This window comes from Rhinopithecus bieti, unplaced genomic scaffold, assembly GCF_001698545.2.
Source record: "Rhinopithecus bieti isolate Rb0 unplaced genomic scaffold, ASM169854v2 scaffold_9581, whole genome shotgun sequence".
NCBI lineage: Eukaryota > Metazoa > Chordata > Mammalia > Primates > Cercopithecidae > Rhinopithecus > Rhinopithecus bieti.
Genome location: NW_016806413.1, coordinates 3,812,936 through 3,830,856, shown reverse-complemented (window position 1 = coordinate 3,830,856; position 17,921 = coordinate 3,812,936). Strand labels below are relative to the sequence as shown.

Sequence of the window (17,921 nt, the reverse complement as noted above, 5' to 3'; positions counted from 1 at the left end):
CCCCAACCCCACCCCCAAAGTCCTTTCGGCCTGGCCAAGCGCTGCCCCACTTCTTCCCGCCCCGCGGCCCGTGACCCTGGCTCACAATCCCCGGCTCGTTTCCCTTACCTAGAGCGAGAAAAACCTCTCACACGCCAACCGTCTTCCGATCCCTGCAGTCTTAACCTGTCCGGCCGGCTTCTCACCACCCACAACCGTCCCAGCCAATCAGAGGCCAGCGGCTGCAAAACGACGCGTGCGTGTGCGCGGCGGGTGGGGCAGTCCAGAGCGGGTCCCGGATTGGCTGGGGCGGTGAGTGCCGGCCCACTACCCCGGCTCTAGCGTACTGGCTGAAACAGACGTGAGAGCTTGGCGCCCAGGATTCGCGTTCGGGCACTTGAGGGGTTTTGGCTCCTGGCCCGGGGACTGCTCGGATTTCTCCTGCGCTTTTCTCCTCGGGCAGCGGGGGCGAGCATCGCGAACGCCGTGTCACGAGTGCCGGCCGCCTGCGGAAGCCTCACGGGCCGGAAAGGGATGGGGGTGAGGGGTTTCGGCTGCTGGTGAGGTGGGGTTCCCGGACCCACACGGGTCCGACTGCTTGTTCTCGCGGTTCAGTAACGAGATGCAGACAGACTGGGAAAGAACGGAGTTTATTTCTGCAACAGGTTACAGGGAGAAGGTCGGAGTAACTCACCAGACCAACTCAAAATTATTAATACAAGTTTTTCTAGTGCTTAAATACATTCAGTGCACTTACAAGTCGAAAGCCAAAGTGTTTCACTCAATCTAATCTTTAACCGTAATAGGGTCAGGTGTCTAGACAATTGCTTCAGAACCTTGGAAATAATCTAAAGTGGGTCCCGGTACAAGCTGTGCAAGAACAACTCCATTATTTTAATTAAACTCTAGGGGCTGAGAAAGCCCAGGCGGGATCTTAATGGACTTGTCTTTACATTCTAGCCTTTCTGCTAAGGCACCAGTTTCTCCAATTCTTTAATGTTTAACTTATACGTGCATCAGAATGACTGAGGCGTTGGTAAGAGCTGCTCTGGTTGCTAATGGAGATCTGGCCTGCCACAGTGGGAGCAGAGCTTGTCCTGGGGCGCCGGGTGCGCTGGGAAGACTGCGGGCTCTATCCATTCCGCTCCCAGGGCGGTTGTCGGTCAGGACCCGTGTGTGCTGTCAGATCCCCCGTGGGATCCTTCCTGGAGCTTACATTATAATAGGGGGCAGCCAGTACTTGCAAGCACCGGGTCGCGGGAACTACGACCTCACCCAGGCCCGGCCACCTTTCTCTCAGGAAGGAGGTGTCGGAAGCCCCGCGTGATAGCGAGCTTCCGGGGACAGGGCTTCTAATGTGTTTGTCAAGTAAATAATGAGTGACAGTCCAGCGAATTGTGGGTCAACGAAAAAAGTCGAACTCTTGGATATTGGAAGAGATTTATTCAGAACCAAATATGAGTGACCATGGCCCCTGAGACAGCCCTCAGGAGGTCCTGAGAACATGTGCCCAAGGTGGTCCAGGCACGCTTGATTTTATACATTTTAGAGAGGCATGAGACATCAAATACATTTAAGAAATACATTGGTTTGGCCCAGAAACGGGGGACAACTCAAAGGCGAGAGGGGAGCGGGCTTCCAGGCTATAGGTAAATTTAAACATTTTCTGGTTGATAATTGGTTGAGTTTGTCTAAATACCTGGGATCAATAGAAAGGAAATGTTCAGGTTAAGATAAAAGATTGTGGAGACCAAGATTGTTTTGAAGTCTTATAGAGACTGCTTTTAGAGACAGGCTGCCTTTAGACAGATACAGGCTGCCTTTAGAGACCATAGATGACAAATATTTCATATTCAGATCTTTGAAAGGTGCTAGACTTTTAATCTCTTTAGGACTGGGGAGGCCTGGAAGAAAAGATCTAGCTATGTTCATAGAGATTCTTTACAGATGCGAATTTTCCCCCACAAAGGACAGATTTGCATGGCCATTTCAAGATAATGGCAAATAAACATGTTTTGGGGTAAAATATTTTTATTTTCTTCCTTGTCTCATAATGTTATGCCAGAGTCAAGTTGGAAAGTAAGTCACGATATATAGAGTTAAATAAAACCCATTCGATGAGAATTTATGACTTGTAGGGCATGACTCCCCAGACCCCTTAGGTAGGAATTTGGGTAAGATAAAAAAATCAGAGCTGAGAAATTCAATAATGGTAAATGAAGAAAGATGTAAATGCTCCAAGAAGTGGAGGGTTTAAAAGATACGTAGGGATAGTCAGGAACTCGTTTAGGGTGAACCCCACTGCCTTCGATATGAAGGTCAACCAGAAGTCGTTAGTCTCTTGATTCTGTAAACACAAAGGCTAATAGCAGCAGTGACCAAAGCATATTCATTCCAGAGAATAAGATTTACCGCCCCATCGGCGGAGAGCAACTAGTTGGCAACATACTGGACATGACCTTGTGCTTGATTTCTCAAAATGTCACTTTTTTCACTTGTAAAATGGGGGGTAACACTAATGGTGGTTACAGAGGAAATATATGTAGTATGTTAGCCCCATGCTTGGCATGAAAAATGTTAACTATTGCTTTAAAAATTCATTGCTGTGTACTGTGCAAGAAGAGTCAGACCTTGCCCTCAAAGCTGAAAGGATAAGAACCTTTTAAACCAATTACTACTGAGGGCTCCCAATCCAGACCCCGAAAGAGGGTTCTTGGATCTCCTGCAAGAAAGAATTGTAGATGAATCCACAGAGTACAGTGAAGGCAAGCTTATTAGCAAAGTAAAGGAATAAAAGAATGTCTACTCTATAGGCAGAGTAGCCCCAAGGGCTGCTGGTTGCCTGTTTTTATGGTGATTTCTTGATTGTATGCTAAACAAAGAGTGGATTATTCATGCCTCTCCTTTTTAGACCATATAGGGTAACTTCCCGATGTTGCCATGGCATCTGTAAAATGTCATGGTGCTGGTGGGAGTGTAGCAGTGAGGATGACCAGAGGTCATTCTGGTAGCCATCTTGGTTTTGGTGGGTTTTAGCCCGCTTCTTTACTGCAACCTGTTTTATCAGCAAGGTCTCTATGACCTGTATCTTGCGCCAATCTCCCATCTCATCCTGTGACTTAGAATGCCTAACCTTCTATCTCATCCTGTGACTTAGAATGCATAACTCTCTGGGAATGCAGTCCAGTAGGTCTCAGCGTTATCTTACCTAGCCGCTATTCAAAATGGAGTTGCTCTGGTTCAAACATCTCTGACATGATGATTGGTATGAAGGTCGAATAACTAGTAAGTAATAGAGGTAGAGGACTGAAACTAGGAATTTTGATTCCACTATATTTTAAGAATATAGTGTTGTAGCAGGACAAGCCGCAGACAAAACTCCTCAGACACCGAGTTAAAGAAGGAAGGGGTTTATTTGGCCAGGAGCATCAGCAAGACTCCTGTCTCAAGAGCCAAGCTCCCTGAGTAAGCAATTCCTGTCCCTTTTAAGGGCTCACAACTCTAAGGGGGTCTGCGTGAGAGGGTCGTGATCGATTGAGCAAGCAGGGGGTGTATGACTGGAGGCTGCATGCACTGGTAATCAGTTCCGAACAGAACAGGACAGGGATTTTCACAGTGCTTTTCCATACAATGTGTGGAATTTATAGATAACATAACTGGTTAGGTCAGGAGTCGATCTTTACTAGGCTGAGGGCATGGCGCCGGGCTGTCTGCCTGTGCATTTCATTTCTGCCTTTTAGTTTTTACTTCTTTCTTTGGAGGCAGAAATTGGGCATAAGACAATATGAGAGGTGGTGTCCTTCCTTAGTATCGCTCAACAGCAAGTGCTTTTTAAGACATAGAAAGGAAATACATTTTTATATATAAGCTGGACTCTTTATTCGTAATATTAAAAAAATAAGAATTTAGACAAATTATAGGATGACAGATCCACATAGATAATTTAAGGGAAGTTAGATATGCACTCTGTGGCTACAACTGCATGGAAGATAGACATTTGTCCCCCAAAATCTCTTTATTAAGGCTACTGTTATGCACTACTTGACAGAATTGTCATTAGTCTGACCCAGTTTGAAATGACGGTTGAATTTAGGAGAAAAAAGGCTCGTCTTTTGACAAAAGTGTACCAGCCCTGTCAGTTTAAGGGAGAAAATATAAACCGAGGCGGTATAGGGGTGGAAAGGGATGATTCCTTTCTTTCCCATCATAAGCGTTGCAGCCAACACTCCTATAACAAAAGACTGGTTAACAAGAGAAAATTACTAGCCTGGGCAATGTGGCAAAACCCTGTCTCTACAGAAAATACAAAATTAGCTGGGTGCGATGGTGTGCTTCTGTAGTCCCAGCTACTTGGGAGGCTGAGGTGGGCAGATCACTTGAGCCTGGGAGGTCAAGGCTGCAGTAAGCCAAGATTGCGCCACTGCACTCAGCCTAGGCCACAGAGTGAGACCCTGTCTCAAAAAAGAAAAGACAAAAACAAAACAAAAACAAGAGAAAAAAATTATAAATGTACTGTATTTGATCAAGGTTTGTTTTGTTTGTTTGTTTGTTCTTGAGATAGAGTTTTGCTCTGTCACCAGGCTGGAGTGGAATGGCATGATCTTGGCTTACTGCAACCCCCTCCGCCTTCTGGGTTCAAGCAATTCTCCTGCCTCAGCCTCCCAAGTACCTGGGACTACAGGCGTGTGCCACCATGCCTGGCTGATTTTTTGTATTTTAGTAGAGACAGGATTTCACCATGTTGGCCAGGATGCTCTTGATCTCCTGACTTCATGATCTGCCTTCCTCAGCCTCCCATTGATCAAGGTTTTACATGATGCAGTAAAGTGAAGTCTTCAGAGTGAAGACCCAAAGAAACAGATGACTCTCATCTGATTATATGCTTAGGTTTGATGAAACAGGAACAGTCATGTAGAAATGTGATTGGACAACAAAGGATATGACCTAATGGTAATAGAAAACCTAGCAAGACCTGTCTGTTCAGATTCTTGAACTTTCTTTCTATTGTAGCATTTCTCTTTTCATGATACAGTACAGGATCCTTTCTGGAATGGAGGTCTTATGAGCTACTATTGAACAAGGTAGGTGAGAGAATTTCTCTACGGCCAATTCTTAGACAAAAAGTTGGGGAAGCGGTCAGGTGCAGTGGCTCACACCTGTAATCCCAGCACTTTGGGAGGCTGAGGCGGGTGGTTCACGAGGTCAGGAGTTCGAGACCAGCCTGAGCAACTTGGTGAAATTCTGTCTCTACTAAAAATACAAAAATTAGCCAGGCATGGTGGTGTGCACCTGTAATCTCAGCTGCTCAGGAGGCTAAGGCAGGAGAATCGCGTGAACCTGGGAGGTGGAGGTTGCAGTGAGCCAAGATCGTGTCGTCCAGCCTGGGCAACAAAGCTAGACTCCATCTCAAAAAAAAAAAGCTGGGAAAGCTTAGAAGTTCTGGTTTCTGTAATCAGCCTTGGGGAAGAGGAATTCTATTTTCTATGACTTGCTTCAGGAAAGAATGAGGGGCTGAGAGATAGACAGGAGGGTAAGACAGGTTGGGTAGAAACTTTACTTCTGAGGCTGCTTCTGAGGCCTTCACTTTGGGGTATCATTTTCTGAGCCCCAACAGCAGGAAAGAATAAGTAATAGGAAATTAGAAAACAGTATTGACATAGATATTTCCTGAATTCTAAACTGATCCATCATTTAAAAAATAACATTTTATTGGAATTAGTTGCAGAATATCTTTCAGTCTATTGGTAATGCAATTGGAATGATGAGTTAGGAATCAACTCACCATTTCAAACAAATTAACGTTTTGTTGAACTTGTTTAAAAAGACTGGGTGTATTGATAAAGCGATGTGGGATATGATAAGGTGTCTTCAAATAATCTGATCAATCTTTTATTCTTTAATTCATAGTACCCCTCCCCCCATTTTTCTCCTTTTTCTCCTTTTTTCTTCTTTGCCTTTGTTAAATGCCCAGGCACGTCACAATACCAAGTGTTATCAATACAACTTACATTCCTTTCCTTATTTAAAAAAAAGACTAACTTTCTAGCTCATTACAAACACCCCTTCCCCTTTCCCTCCACTTTTTCTTTTACATGCCCACCCTATCTAAAAAAAATCAAATGTCTAGCCAACCAAAATTAGTTTAAATTGTACGACCCGACCCTGGCCAATAAAAAAAGAATAAGAAGGCAAGACTTGCGTCAAAAATAAAGGCCCTCATGCCCCTTTGTTCAAGTGTGCTCTCATGGCAACTGGCCTAAGAGACACCCCTCTGTGCAAAAGTAAAATTGCTTCATTAAAATCCTTTGTTGAGTGTTCAATTTCCTTAAAATTGTGAGCATTATTCCTAACACTGACTTCATTTTTTTTTTTTTTCTTTTTTTTTTGAGACAGAGTCTCGCTCTGTTGCCCAGGCTGGAATGCAGTGGTGCAACCTTGGCTCACTGCAGCCTCCACCTCCCAGGCTCAAGCGATTCTTATGTGAATAGTCAGGATTACAGGCATCTGCCACCACATCCGGCTAACTTTTGTATCTTTAGTAGAGATGAGGTTTCACCATGTTGGCCACACTGGTCTTGAACTCCTGACCTCAAGTGATCTGCCCACCTCAGCCTAGCAAAGTGCCGGGATTACAGGTGTGAGCTATCAGGCCAGGCTCTCATTTCCTCATTATTTTGAAACAAGGGACATACATTTTCTGTAGGGAAAAAGAAAGATCAGACTGTTGCTGTGTCTATGTAGAAAAGGAAGATATAAGAAACTCCATTTTGATCTGTACTAAGAAAAATTGTTTTGCCTTGAGATGCTGCTGTTAATCTGTAACTTTAGCCCCAACCCTGTGCTCACAGAAACATGTGCTTTATGGAATCAAGGTTTAAGGGATCTAGGGCTGTGCAGGATGTGCCTTGTTAACAATTTGTTCACAGGCAATATGCTTGGTAAAAGTCATCGCCATTCTCCATTCTCGATTAACCAGGGTCACAATGAACTGCGGAAAGCCACAGGAACCTCTGCCCAAGAAAGCCTGGGTATTGTTCAAGGTTTTCCCCCACTGAGACAGCCTGAGATATGACCTCATGGTAAGGGAAAGACCCGATCGTCTGCCCAGCCCAACACCCATAAAGGGTCTGTGCTGAGTAGGATTAGTAAAAGAGGAAGACCTGCATGTCCCTGGGAACGGAATGTCTCAGTGTAAAACCCGATCGTACATTTGTTCTATTCTGAGATAGGAGAAAACCGCCCAGTGGCTGGAGGCGAGATATGTGGTGGCAATGCTGCTCTGTTACTCTTTGCTACACTGAGATGTTTGGGTAGAGAGAAGCATAAATCTGGCCTAAATGCACATCCGGGCACAGTACCTTCCCTTGAACTTATTTGTGACACAGGTTCCTTTGCTCACATGTTTTCCTGCTGACCTCCCCATTATCACCATGTTCTCCTGCCACATTCCCCTTGCCGAGATAGTGAAAATAGTAATCAATACTGAGGGAACTCAGAGACCGGGGCCGGTGCGGGTCCTCCGTATGCTGAGCGCCAGTCCCCTGGGCCCACTGTTCTTTCTCTATACTTTGTCTCTGTGTCTTATTTATTGTCTTAGTCTCTTGTTCCACCTGACGAGAAATACCCACAGGTGTGGAGGGGCTGGCCCCCTTCAATTTTCTTTCCCTCAGGGTTGTATAGTGCATAATGGCCCTTGTTTGGCTAAGAGTATTGTAGTGGGACTGCATTTGTTGTGCCAAGCCCTTATTGAAACTAATGGGGTGGATACAATTTATTTCCTAGATAGTCATACCTTCTAATATTGCTTTATGAGAGAGACAGAGGATAAATGTTTAAGAAAGGTTTAAAACAATGCATTCTAAATTTTTTTCTAAAGATCGAGTCTCAGTGTTAGATACTAAAGGGGCCTTAAAGCTCATCTAGTCCATTTCCTTTCTTTTAATGAAAATACAGTTTTTGAGAATGTAAATGGATGTTTTAGATGACACACTTACAGGCAGAATCTGAATAACTGTGCCTTCCTGAGAAGTAGCCCAGTGCTCTGTTTGCTTGGTTACCTCTCCAGGTCATGGAATCAGACCTCTTAGTATTCTATGCAACTTAAAACTGAAAACCTTTAGTAAAAGTGGTTGGGCAAGTTTCAGCCTTTTTTTTTTTTTTTTTTTTTTTTTGAGATGGAGTCTGACTCTGTTGCTCAGGCTAGAGTGCAGTGGCATAATCTCAGCTGACTTCAACCTCTGCCTCCCAGGCTCAAGTGATCCTCTTGCCTCAGCCTCCTGAGTAGCTGGGACTACAGGCATGTGCCACAACATCTGGCTAATTTTTTTGTATTTTTAGTAGAGATGGGGTTTCACCTTTTTGGCCAAGCTGGTCTCAAACTTCTGACCTCAAGTGATCCACATGCCTCGGCCTCCCAAAGTGCTGGGATTACAGGCATAAGCCACTATGCCCGGCCTTCAGCCTTCTTTTGGTTCTAATCATATATGTGGTAAAGTGACTTATTTAGACAGTTATGTAATGTGAACAATGCTATTAATGTTATTGAATTTGATTAAAATAAAGCTCCATAATTTATTTTATTTTATTTAGCATTAGGGCCTTTGGGACAAAATATGAATAATGAAAGCAAGATAATTTGCAAATAAGAATTAGTCCAAGAGCTATAGTATGGCCTTGTTTTGGGTTTGATTTTGATCTGTTTTTAAATAAGTATGTTACAGTATCTAATATTAGCTTAAAATCTTGGTTCAGTTTGCCCCACATCATCTATTCTAAAAATATATGTATTAGCCTGTTCTCACAATGCTAGAAAGAACTACCTGAGACTGGGTAATTTATCAAGAAAAGAGGTTTAATTGACTCACAGTTCTGCAAGTTGTATAGGAAGCATGGCTAGGGAGGCCTCAGGAAACTTAACAATCATGGTGGAAGATGAAGGGGAAGCAAACCTGCCTTATATGCTGGGATCAGGAGAAAGCAAGTGAAGGAGGAAGTGCTACACACTTTTAAACAACTAGGTCTTGTGAGAACTCATTATAAGAGAACAGCAAGGAGGAAGTCCACCCTCATGATCTAATCACCTCCCACCAGGCCCCTCCTCCAACACTGAGAATGACAATTTGACTTGAGATTTGGGTGGGACACAGACCCAAACTGTATCATACAAATTCAAGAATTTGTAATTTGGTACGATATGCCTTTATTATTTTCTGCACCATGTACATACTTCACTGTTTCACAGCATAAAGACTGATAACTGCCATATTTATTAGGAAATTGTATTTTGTTTTTCAAGCTCTGTTGAGGAATAGATGGAATTTGTTCCATAGTGAACTGTTTTTAAGTTTTCGCAATATCATTAATGACCCCAGTCTCATTCTGGGAAACTTAAATTCTCCTTGTAAATTCTAAGAAGTTCACACTTCACCCAAGCTTAATGTAATAATGAGAGACAACATATGTTTATACCAAGGTATTTGAGTTTTGTTGCCTATTTATGGGAGAAATTCTCTCTTTCTGATTAGTATGCAGAAACTAAAATCTTGGTGAATGATGGTGATAAATATCTGAAACATAATCAGACGATTTGGTCGATTTTTTGTGAAGATTATTCTGCTACACTTTATACCATGTCGTGTTACAAGAAAATGATAGTGACATACTTACATCTTTCATAATACAGACATTATAATTGGTAACAAATATGCAACATATATTATTCCATTCTTCGTACTGTGTGTCATTTTGAAGTATAACTGATGCAGAAGACTTAATGCATTGTTTTGGTTTTCAGGTATTAAACCAACCCACCTGTAATTTATAGAAAGAAAGGCAGCACAAGAAGTAGCTGCCAGCTTTGCTATTTTCCCCTCTTCAGAGAGCCTCTGTGACTTTTCATGCTGCAAGTAGCTGTCTACACATGATCGTATCTTCCATAGGAGAAACAGGCTTGTAAATTCAGATGTCTGTTTACGCTGAGGCCCAACTAAAAGCTGCATTACCTTGTTCTTGATATCCTTTTTAAAAAGTACCATGTGATCTTTGTCAAACTTTGTTTAAAACAAAGGTTAAACCTTTTGAGAAAATTGATAATGATTACCAGTGTTTTTATACCAGATTTGGGAGTCACCATCAGCAGTTATTGAATACACACATTGTGCGAAGTGCCTGTACTAGATTCTGAAGTTAAAGACTCAGTCCCTGCCCTGAAATAATTTATAATATAAGTATGTATAAATATACTTTATTTATATTTAAATATAAATATTTAAATTTAAGGCAGAAGGAACAAGTATATATAAATAACAAAGACAGTTTATAAGTACTTGGAATGAAATTTCAGGTAGATACTACAGTAAATGGAGCAGTTTCAAAGGCTTCTTGGGACTGGGGCTTAAGTGGACCTTGAAGGGTGACTAGAATGTAAATAAATTGGGAGGATATTTCAGAAACAGTAAACAGAGGGCAGAAGAATAGAGGCAGACTCTGGGATTGTAGCTGTGTCACAGAGGACAGCAAGTGTGAAAAGGCAAACATTTGTGACTAGAGCAGAGTCAGAGAGAATAATGAAAGGTGAGTCACTGTGGGGAGGACCTTCCATGTTAATTAAAGAACCTGGACAATGTTCTATTAGGTGCCCCCTAAAGACTTTGGAGCAGGATGCTGACAAGAGCAGAGTGCATTTGAGGTTCTTGGGAGTGAAATAGAATGGATTAGAAAGGGAGCGTCAGCCTTAGCCAGAAAATTAAAAACTATTCAGTAATAACCCACTACATTCTGTGTATTGAGGCCATTTTCCCCTTGGTCTTAAGAAGGTAGAGGTAGTCACATGCAGTAGTGTTATCTCTCTACTCCTTGACAAGGACTGTCACTTTGAGGTAGCAATATTCTTTAAAGACCAGTCCCCAGGGAGAATTGGCTAGGGCCCAGGCCATCACAAGATTCCATGTCAGAAAATTGCCTTAACAGGCTACTCATACTGTGTTCCAATTTAGTACCCTTTACACTGCAGAGTCATGGAATAGTACTTAAGCTGTTCATTTTAAACAAAAATAAACTTCCCGGACACATTAATTACGTGTTTCAAAGTTTTATTTAAAACTTGCCTAAAAGGTAGGAGCTTTTAAGTAAACAAAGAATTTTCTCTTCGCAAAAAGTAACCGGACTCTTCCTTGGTCTGCTCATTCAAATATGTCAGGTGTTTTATAAGAAACACTAATATTTTTTCCAGAAGGATCAGCTGGCATCATATCCGACCATGTTCTGCTAAGGTGACAATTTTTCTTTCTCATACTTTATGCATTCCAGAACATTAATTCTCAAGGTAGGTACCTAGTTCATTCCTCTGCCCTTTAGGAAGAACAGTTCTAAAATGAAAGCTCAAAACTCTCCAGAGGGAGAAAAGTCACAGCCACTTTTAATTTGGTATGAGTCAGGCTCCACAGGCTCTGGGGTTTGCTTTGCTGTTTACTAGTTATGTGACACTGAGCAAGTTAATTAATCATCTTGTGCCTCTGTTTCTTCATTTGTACAATAATAGGTTTCTTCATTTGTACAATAATAGGTTTCTTCATTTGTACAATAATAATAATAGTGGGGCTCTGGGGAGTGTTAAATGATATGTGAAACCCCACATTTTCTGGCATATAGTAAGTGTTATATGTATTAATTGTTATGATATTCTGTGGAGTTTTTTTGTGTGTTCCTGTAGATACTACTTAGCTAATCTATAAACATAATTGATAGTTTCATGTGTGTGTATGTGCGTGTGTGTGTACTTTGCATTTTAAAATGTCTTTTGGTTACTGAGGGTTTCCATAAAAATCATAAATATAAGATGCTCACCATCAATATGGTATATTTCAGCAAAGAAGAAGCTAGGAGCTAGAAGCCACCTTTGATCTCTTTAGTTTACATAGTGTCTTAACTTCTGTATTGCTGGTTTCATCACCTGGTTCCCATTAGCAACCAAAGTGGCAGCAGGATTTGTGTGTTTATATAGTGATTTTTTTTTTGTAGTGAACAAAAATATTATACTTTAAATATTTTAGTCTTGAATTGACTTTTCCACTAAGGAAACTCTGTGGAAAAGGTCAATGAACTGAGGCACTCAGTTCATTTTTTTTTTTTTTTTTAAAGGCAGAGTCTTACTTTGTCACCCAGGGTGGAGTACAGTGTGCAATCTTGGCTCACTGAAACCTCTGCCTCCTGGGTTCAAGCAATTTTCATGCCTCAGCCTCCCGAGTAGCTGGGATTACAGGTGTTTGCCACTATACCTGGCTAAAATTTTTTCTATTTTTAGTAGAGACAGGGTTTCACCATGTTGCCCAGGCTGGTCTCAAACTCCTGACCTCAGGTGATCTGCCCACCTCAGCCTCCCAAAGTGCTGGGATTACAGGTGTGAGCCACCATGCCTGTCTAGCACTCAGTATTTTTTATTGTTGTTGGGGACAGTAGGACACTTAACAAGTACTAATGGAAAAGTAATTTGGTAGAGTGGAAAAGGCACTGGCTTTGGGCCCCTAGATTGCTACCATGCATGAAGTCAAAAGACATGGCTTTGAATGACAGTTTAAATGCTTATGGACATTATGACCTTGAACACATTATTTAGCCTCACATTTTTCATCAACACAATGAGGATACTAGTAAGTATATGCCTTATAGGATAGCATTGTGTGATCTAAATGACCAAACATAAGACACCAAGAAGCGTGCTTGGGATGTGATAGAGCCTCAGTCCATGTTAGTTCCTCACACCAAACCAGGCCCCTTCCTCTTGCTGCTATCTTCTTAAGCATTAACCAGCAATGCAACCTCAAGTAAGTCACTTTTCTTCTTTAGACCGTCAAGTTTCCTGACCCCTTCTCCAAATCAATTCTCTCATTTATTCTTATTCAGCCTCAGTTTCCTCAAGCCAATATCTTACTTGACTCTTCTATCATATTTGATGTTATGAATCTTCCATTGACACCCTTCTTCTCATTCTCCTTCCAGTCTGGTCATTGTTTCTTAGTTATTGTTGCTGAATTTATTTCCTCTGTCCCTTAAATATTGGTGTGCTCTAGGGTTCTGTGCTCTCTTTCCTTCTTACTCTCTGCTCTTCTCTTAGAGTAATCTCATGTACTTTTATGGTTTTTTATTCTCATCTGTATGCTGATGTTCTCGTCTCTCCTCTGTCTGCCACACTTCTTGCCTGTGTTCCAGAGCTATCTATTCAACTGTGTGTTGGACATCTTCACTTTGGTATTTCACAGACTCCACATGTCCATAAGTGAGCTGAGTTAATCATCTCTCTCCTCCCCTCTCCTCTGCTGTCTATGTCTCTCTCCACACAAGCCTGCACTTTCTCCTAAATTCCCTGACGTGTTTGAAGGAACAACTGTCCATCCCATTCACCAAACATGAAAACCTGGGTCAATCCCTGATGCCACTCCCTCCTTTCTTCACATCCAGCCAGTGACATCTGAGCAGAGAACTGAATGACCAGGGGTCAGCCCTATGAAGATCTAGGGAAAGATCTACAGCAGACATGGGACTGAGTTTTCATTTTCATAGTGACATGTTCTGAGCAAACTGGCCCAGAATTGGCTGCTTCCTACAAGCAGTAATGTTAAGAGAATCATTTACACAGGAAAGCACTTAAACAGATCAAATAAGGAAAGACATTGGCATAATTTTTTTGAGATGGAATCTCGTTCTGTCGCCCAGACTGGAGTGCAGTGGCGCAATCTCGGCTCACTGCAACCTCCGTGTCTCGGGTTCAAGCAATTCTCCTGTCTCTGACTCCAGGGTAGCTGGGATTACAGGCAAGTGCCACCACACCCAGCTAATTTTTGTATTTTTAGTAGAGACAAGGTTTCACCATGTTGATCAGACTGGTCTCAAACTCCTCAGGTGATCTGCCCACGTTGGCCTCCCAAAGTGTTGGGATTATAGGCGTGAGCCACCGTAACCAGCCCATAGATTGTTTTTACTGATAACATTTTCAAACAAAATGCTGTGAGGTTGTCACTAAAAAATGAATCTTGGATTTTTTGCAGCTCCTCAAATCTCTTTTTGTTCTTTCTGTTAGTTATTTGATGAGGTGTTGGTGGGGGAAATGGGGGGCAGGTGGAATGGTGGGCACAGAATTTTCCTGACTAAGCTGAAGCTCTCCTGCCTCTTTTACTTGTTCTGAAGACTTTTGATTTTGAGATTAACGATACAACTATCTTGGCTTAAAAGTCTATATAACTTTATCTTGCATATATTTTATTATTAAATATGTCTTTTAGTAGAGAATGAGTAGGAAGACTTTGGTCTTTTTAATATTCAGTTTTATGTGGGTTATATCCTGATTTTAAAGTTAGAAACTCATAATTTTATGTAATTCTATGTAACTAAAAAGATTGATTTATTTTTATAATCTGTATTTGTATAAGTATGGGACTAGATTACATAAAACAGCATTGATCACTGGAACTAAGGGCTTTCTGTTTACCACAGGCAAACAGCTCTTTCCAGTAGAAAAGAGCTGGGCTCCCTCACTGTTTCCTGGCACATGATATGATATTGAGTTCCATGATTATGCATGTACACTGGGTTACAAGCCCCCTGGCAGCAGAACCTCTATTGCATCCTTCTTTGTATTGCCAACAGGGCCTGTTGGTGACCTGCACACAGGAGCCCTCCAGTCAGTACTGATTGAATGACTCAAGGCTGCCTCCCTGCAAAGTTGAGGTAAGCAGCTGAGTTCAGTGATGCTGGCTGCATTTTCAGCTATTGGGGCTGCAGTAGCTAGGCAGGGGCTGCAGGCCCTTATGGCTTTTTAGCCCTCCTGGTCACCCACCATTTACACAGTCTTCCTTTCAGAGCCCCCCGTTCTCATCCTGCACTTCCTTGAATATTGATTGCCTCTCTGGTTTCCCTCACTTTGTCTCTCCCAAAGATTTAGGGCTGTTTTTATGGTCTGCTAATTCTGTGAGAATGAGGTACCTCTTCTGGGAGGCACTGCCAAACTCAATGGCACTGCAAACAGGTTTTTATTGGCTCATTTCCAAGCTCTCCAAGTCATTCTGCCCTCATACTGATTATGAGACACCATCTGTGTATCTTGATTGCGTAATAAATTGAGTACTCATAAATGTAGTTGACATCTAAATTAGATCCAAATCACAGTAAGAACAGGATAATGGTCTCCTTTGCCAGAGATGGATGAACAATTACTTTTATAGCTCTGGGAGAAAAATGGGTTATGCAAACAGATACTTCACCCAAATTGGTTTCCTGAGTGACTCTCCATATGTTGATGTTTTTGCTCAGGGACAGGAACCTGCCTACCCTGTTTCAGGGAAAACTAGAAAAGAAATGTAATCTGCTTTGGGAGGCTGAGGTGGGTGGATCACGAGGTCAGGAGATTGAGACCATCCTGGCTAACATGGTGAAACCCCGTCTCTACTAAAATACAAAAAATTAGCCAGGCGTGGTGGCGGGCACTTGTAGTCCCAGCAGCTTGGGAGGCTGAGGCAGGAGAATGGCGTGAAACCAGGAGGCGGAGCTTGCGGTGAGCAGAGATCACGCCACTGCACTCCAACCTGGGCGACAGAGCGAGAGTCCATCTCAAAACAAACAAACAAACAAACAAATATAACCTGCCCAACCCGAGTGAATCAATAGTCAAATGCTAGCCACTAATGTCCTTCTGTACCCTGTTTTCTGAGGGCCGGAAGAGATTTTGAAAGACTAGAAGCACTAAAATAACAGTTTAAAAAAAAAAAAGGTAGTAACCTTGGCCTGTTGCCTAGTATAATATAGTTGTTCAGAAGGAAATCACAAGGCAGTGGGACTGGGCTTAAGGTGCAGCTTGTGAATTCTCTAGGAATTGGGTGAGTTATTGCTTAAGGACGGTTCATCAGTGGTTTTTTTTTTTTTTTTTTTTTTTTGAGATGGAGACTCACACTGTCACCTGGGCTGAAGTGCAGCGGTACGATCTCGGCTCACTGCAACATCCACCTCCCAGGTTCAAGTGATTTTCTTGCCTCAGCCTCCCGAGTAGCTGGGATTACAGTTGCCTGCCACCGTGCCCAGCTAATTTTTAAAATTTTTTAGTAGACATGGGGTTTCACTATATTTGTCAGGCTGGTCTCAAATGCCTGACCTCATGATCCACCTGCCTTGGCCCCCGAAAATGCTGGTGCTGGGATTACAGACGTGAGTCACCATGCCTGGCCTCATCAATAGTTTTAAAAAACCTATTACCATTTCTGGCTAATTTGTTTTTACAGTTAATTCGGAATGCTTGTGATCCATGGGCTGTATTTAGTGAGTTGTCCCTGGCATCCCCTTTTCTTATATCCGTGTTCCACTAGAAGCAAGAAGAACCACAGACAGCTGCTCAGTCTGCAATACACCACCAGCACACACACACAGGAGTCCTGTTTAGCTCATTTCCATTTCCTACATGCACTGCTGCAAACTTGACCTACACACTTGACATACGAAAGTGTCTCTGATCATTTAAACAACTCTACAAGTGTGTATTATTACCCCCATTTTATACAGGAGGAAACTGAGGTTCAGTGTGGTTAGGTAACTTGCTTGGGTTTCCATAGAGGCAGAGGTAGAATTTGAACCCAATACTGTTTAGCTCATGCTGTTTCTGGAACACTCTGTCTTTTCTTTTTGCTGCCTGTGCTCAGATTGTTCTCTCTCTCATATGATATACTTTTCTTTTTCTTTTTGAGACCGAGTCTCTCACTGTCACCCAGGCTGGAGTGCACTGGCATGATCTCAGCTCACTGCAAGCTCCGCCTCCTGGGTTCATGCCATTCTCCTGCCTCAGCCTCCCGAGTAGCTGGGACTACAGGTGCCTGCCATCACGCCGGGTTAATTTTTTGTATTTTTAGTAGAGACGGGGTTTCACCATGTTGGCCAGGATGGTCTTGATCTCTTGACCTCGTGATCCACCTGCCTTGGCCTCCCAAAGTGCTGGGATTACAGGCATGAGTCACTGTGCCCGGCCAGAATATACTTTTCAATCTTCTGTTTCCCCTGTCAGAATCTTTATCAATCACAACTTTTGTTTTGAAATACATATATGTATATATTTACAAACACATACAACTTAGGTTTATATCTGTATTTATTTATATGCATAGATTTTTAGATATTTATAGATAGAGACAGATATAAATAAATAAATAAATAAATAACAGAGACAAGATAAGCACTCTTAGAGAAGAATTTCAAATAATCAATGTAGTTACTTTGTCCTCAAGCAGCCTAACTCCCACTCCTTAGATGTGGTCTCTACATAATCACTTCTTTTTAAAGAGTATAGGAAAGAATGGGGACATGTAACTTTGCAATAGAGAAACCTGACAAGCACTGCCTCAGTCAAGTTATCAAGGTCAACATCAACAGTGATAAGTCATGTTGACAGTATATACCCTCGATATGATGTGGTGGTGATGGCACTTTGGCACTATGGTCTACTTCCTAGTAACCCTCACCCCAGTCTTATCATAAGAAAGCATCACAAACTGCAACAGTGGAGCATACTGTGAGATACCTAATTGGTAATGCTTCAAAGCTATGAAAGTCACGAAAAACAAGGAATGTCTCAGAGACTGCCAAAGTCAAGAAGAACCTAAAGAGACATGATAACGATATATAACATTCTAGATAGAATCATAGAACCGGCAAAGAATATTAGGTGAAAACAAAAGGTGTATGATAATTTATTGATTTTGTTTAATAATAATGTATTAATATTGGTCCATTAATTATAGCAAATGTTTCATATTAATATGTTAATAATAAGAGAAACTAGGTTTAGGGCATATGGAAAATGTACTACACTAATTTTTCTGTAACTCTAAAAATAAACTGTATTAATAACAGATTATTTATATATCAAGTATGTGAGATCTGAGAGTAAAGGGTAAAAAAAAAAAAAAAAA

The 17,921-nt window shown here is 41.9% G+C and overlaps 2 protein-coding genes across 4 annotated transcripts in view; one reads left to right on the top strand and one right to left on the bottom strand.

Annotated features, from left to right (window-relative positions):
* Window positions 1–221, bottom strand: part of HIGD1A (HIG1 hypoxia inducible domain family member 1A) — an 18,298-nt gene extending 18,077 nt beyond the window's left edge. Inside the window, exon 1 of one of the 2 annotated variants that reach the window (XM_017876353.1) lies at window positions 109–221. The gene's annotated coding sequence lies outside the window, so the exon portion shown is untranslated. The remainder of the gene's footprint in view (window positions 1–108) is intronic. The other variant, XM_017876354.1, reaches the window with a different exon arrangement.
* A 114-nt stretch (window positions 222–335) lies between these two features.
* Window positions 336–17,921, top strand: part of ACKR2 (atypical chemokine receptor 2) — a 66,305-nt gene continuing 48,719 nt past the window's right edge. Inside the window, exons 1-2 of one of the 2 annotated variants that reach the window (XM_017876351.1) lie at window positions 336–519; window positions 14,620–14,700. The gene's annotated coding sequence lies outside the window, so the exon portion shown is untranslated. Of the gene's footprint in view, window positions 520–10,181; window positions 10,206–14,619; window positions 14,701–17,921 lie in introns of those variants that run through there. The other variant, XM_017876352.1, reaches the window with a different exon arrangement.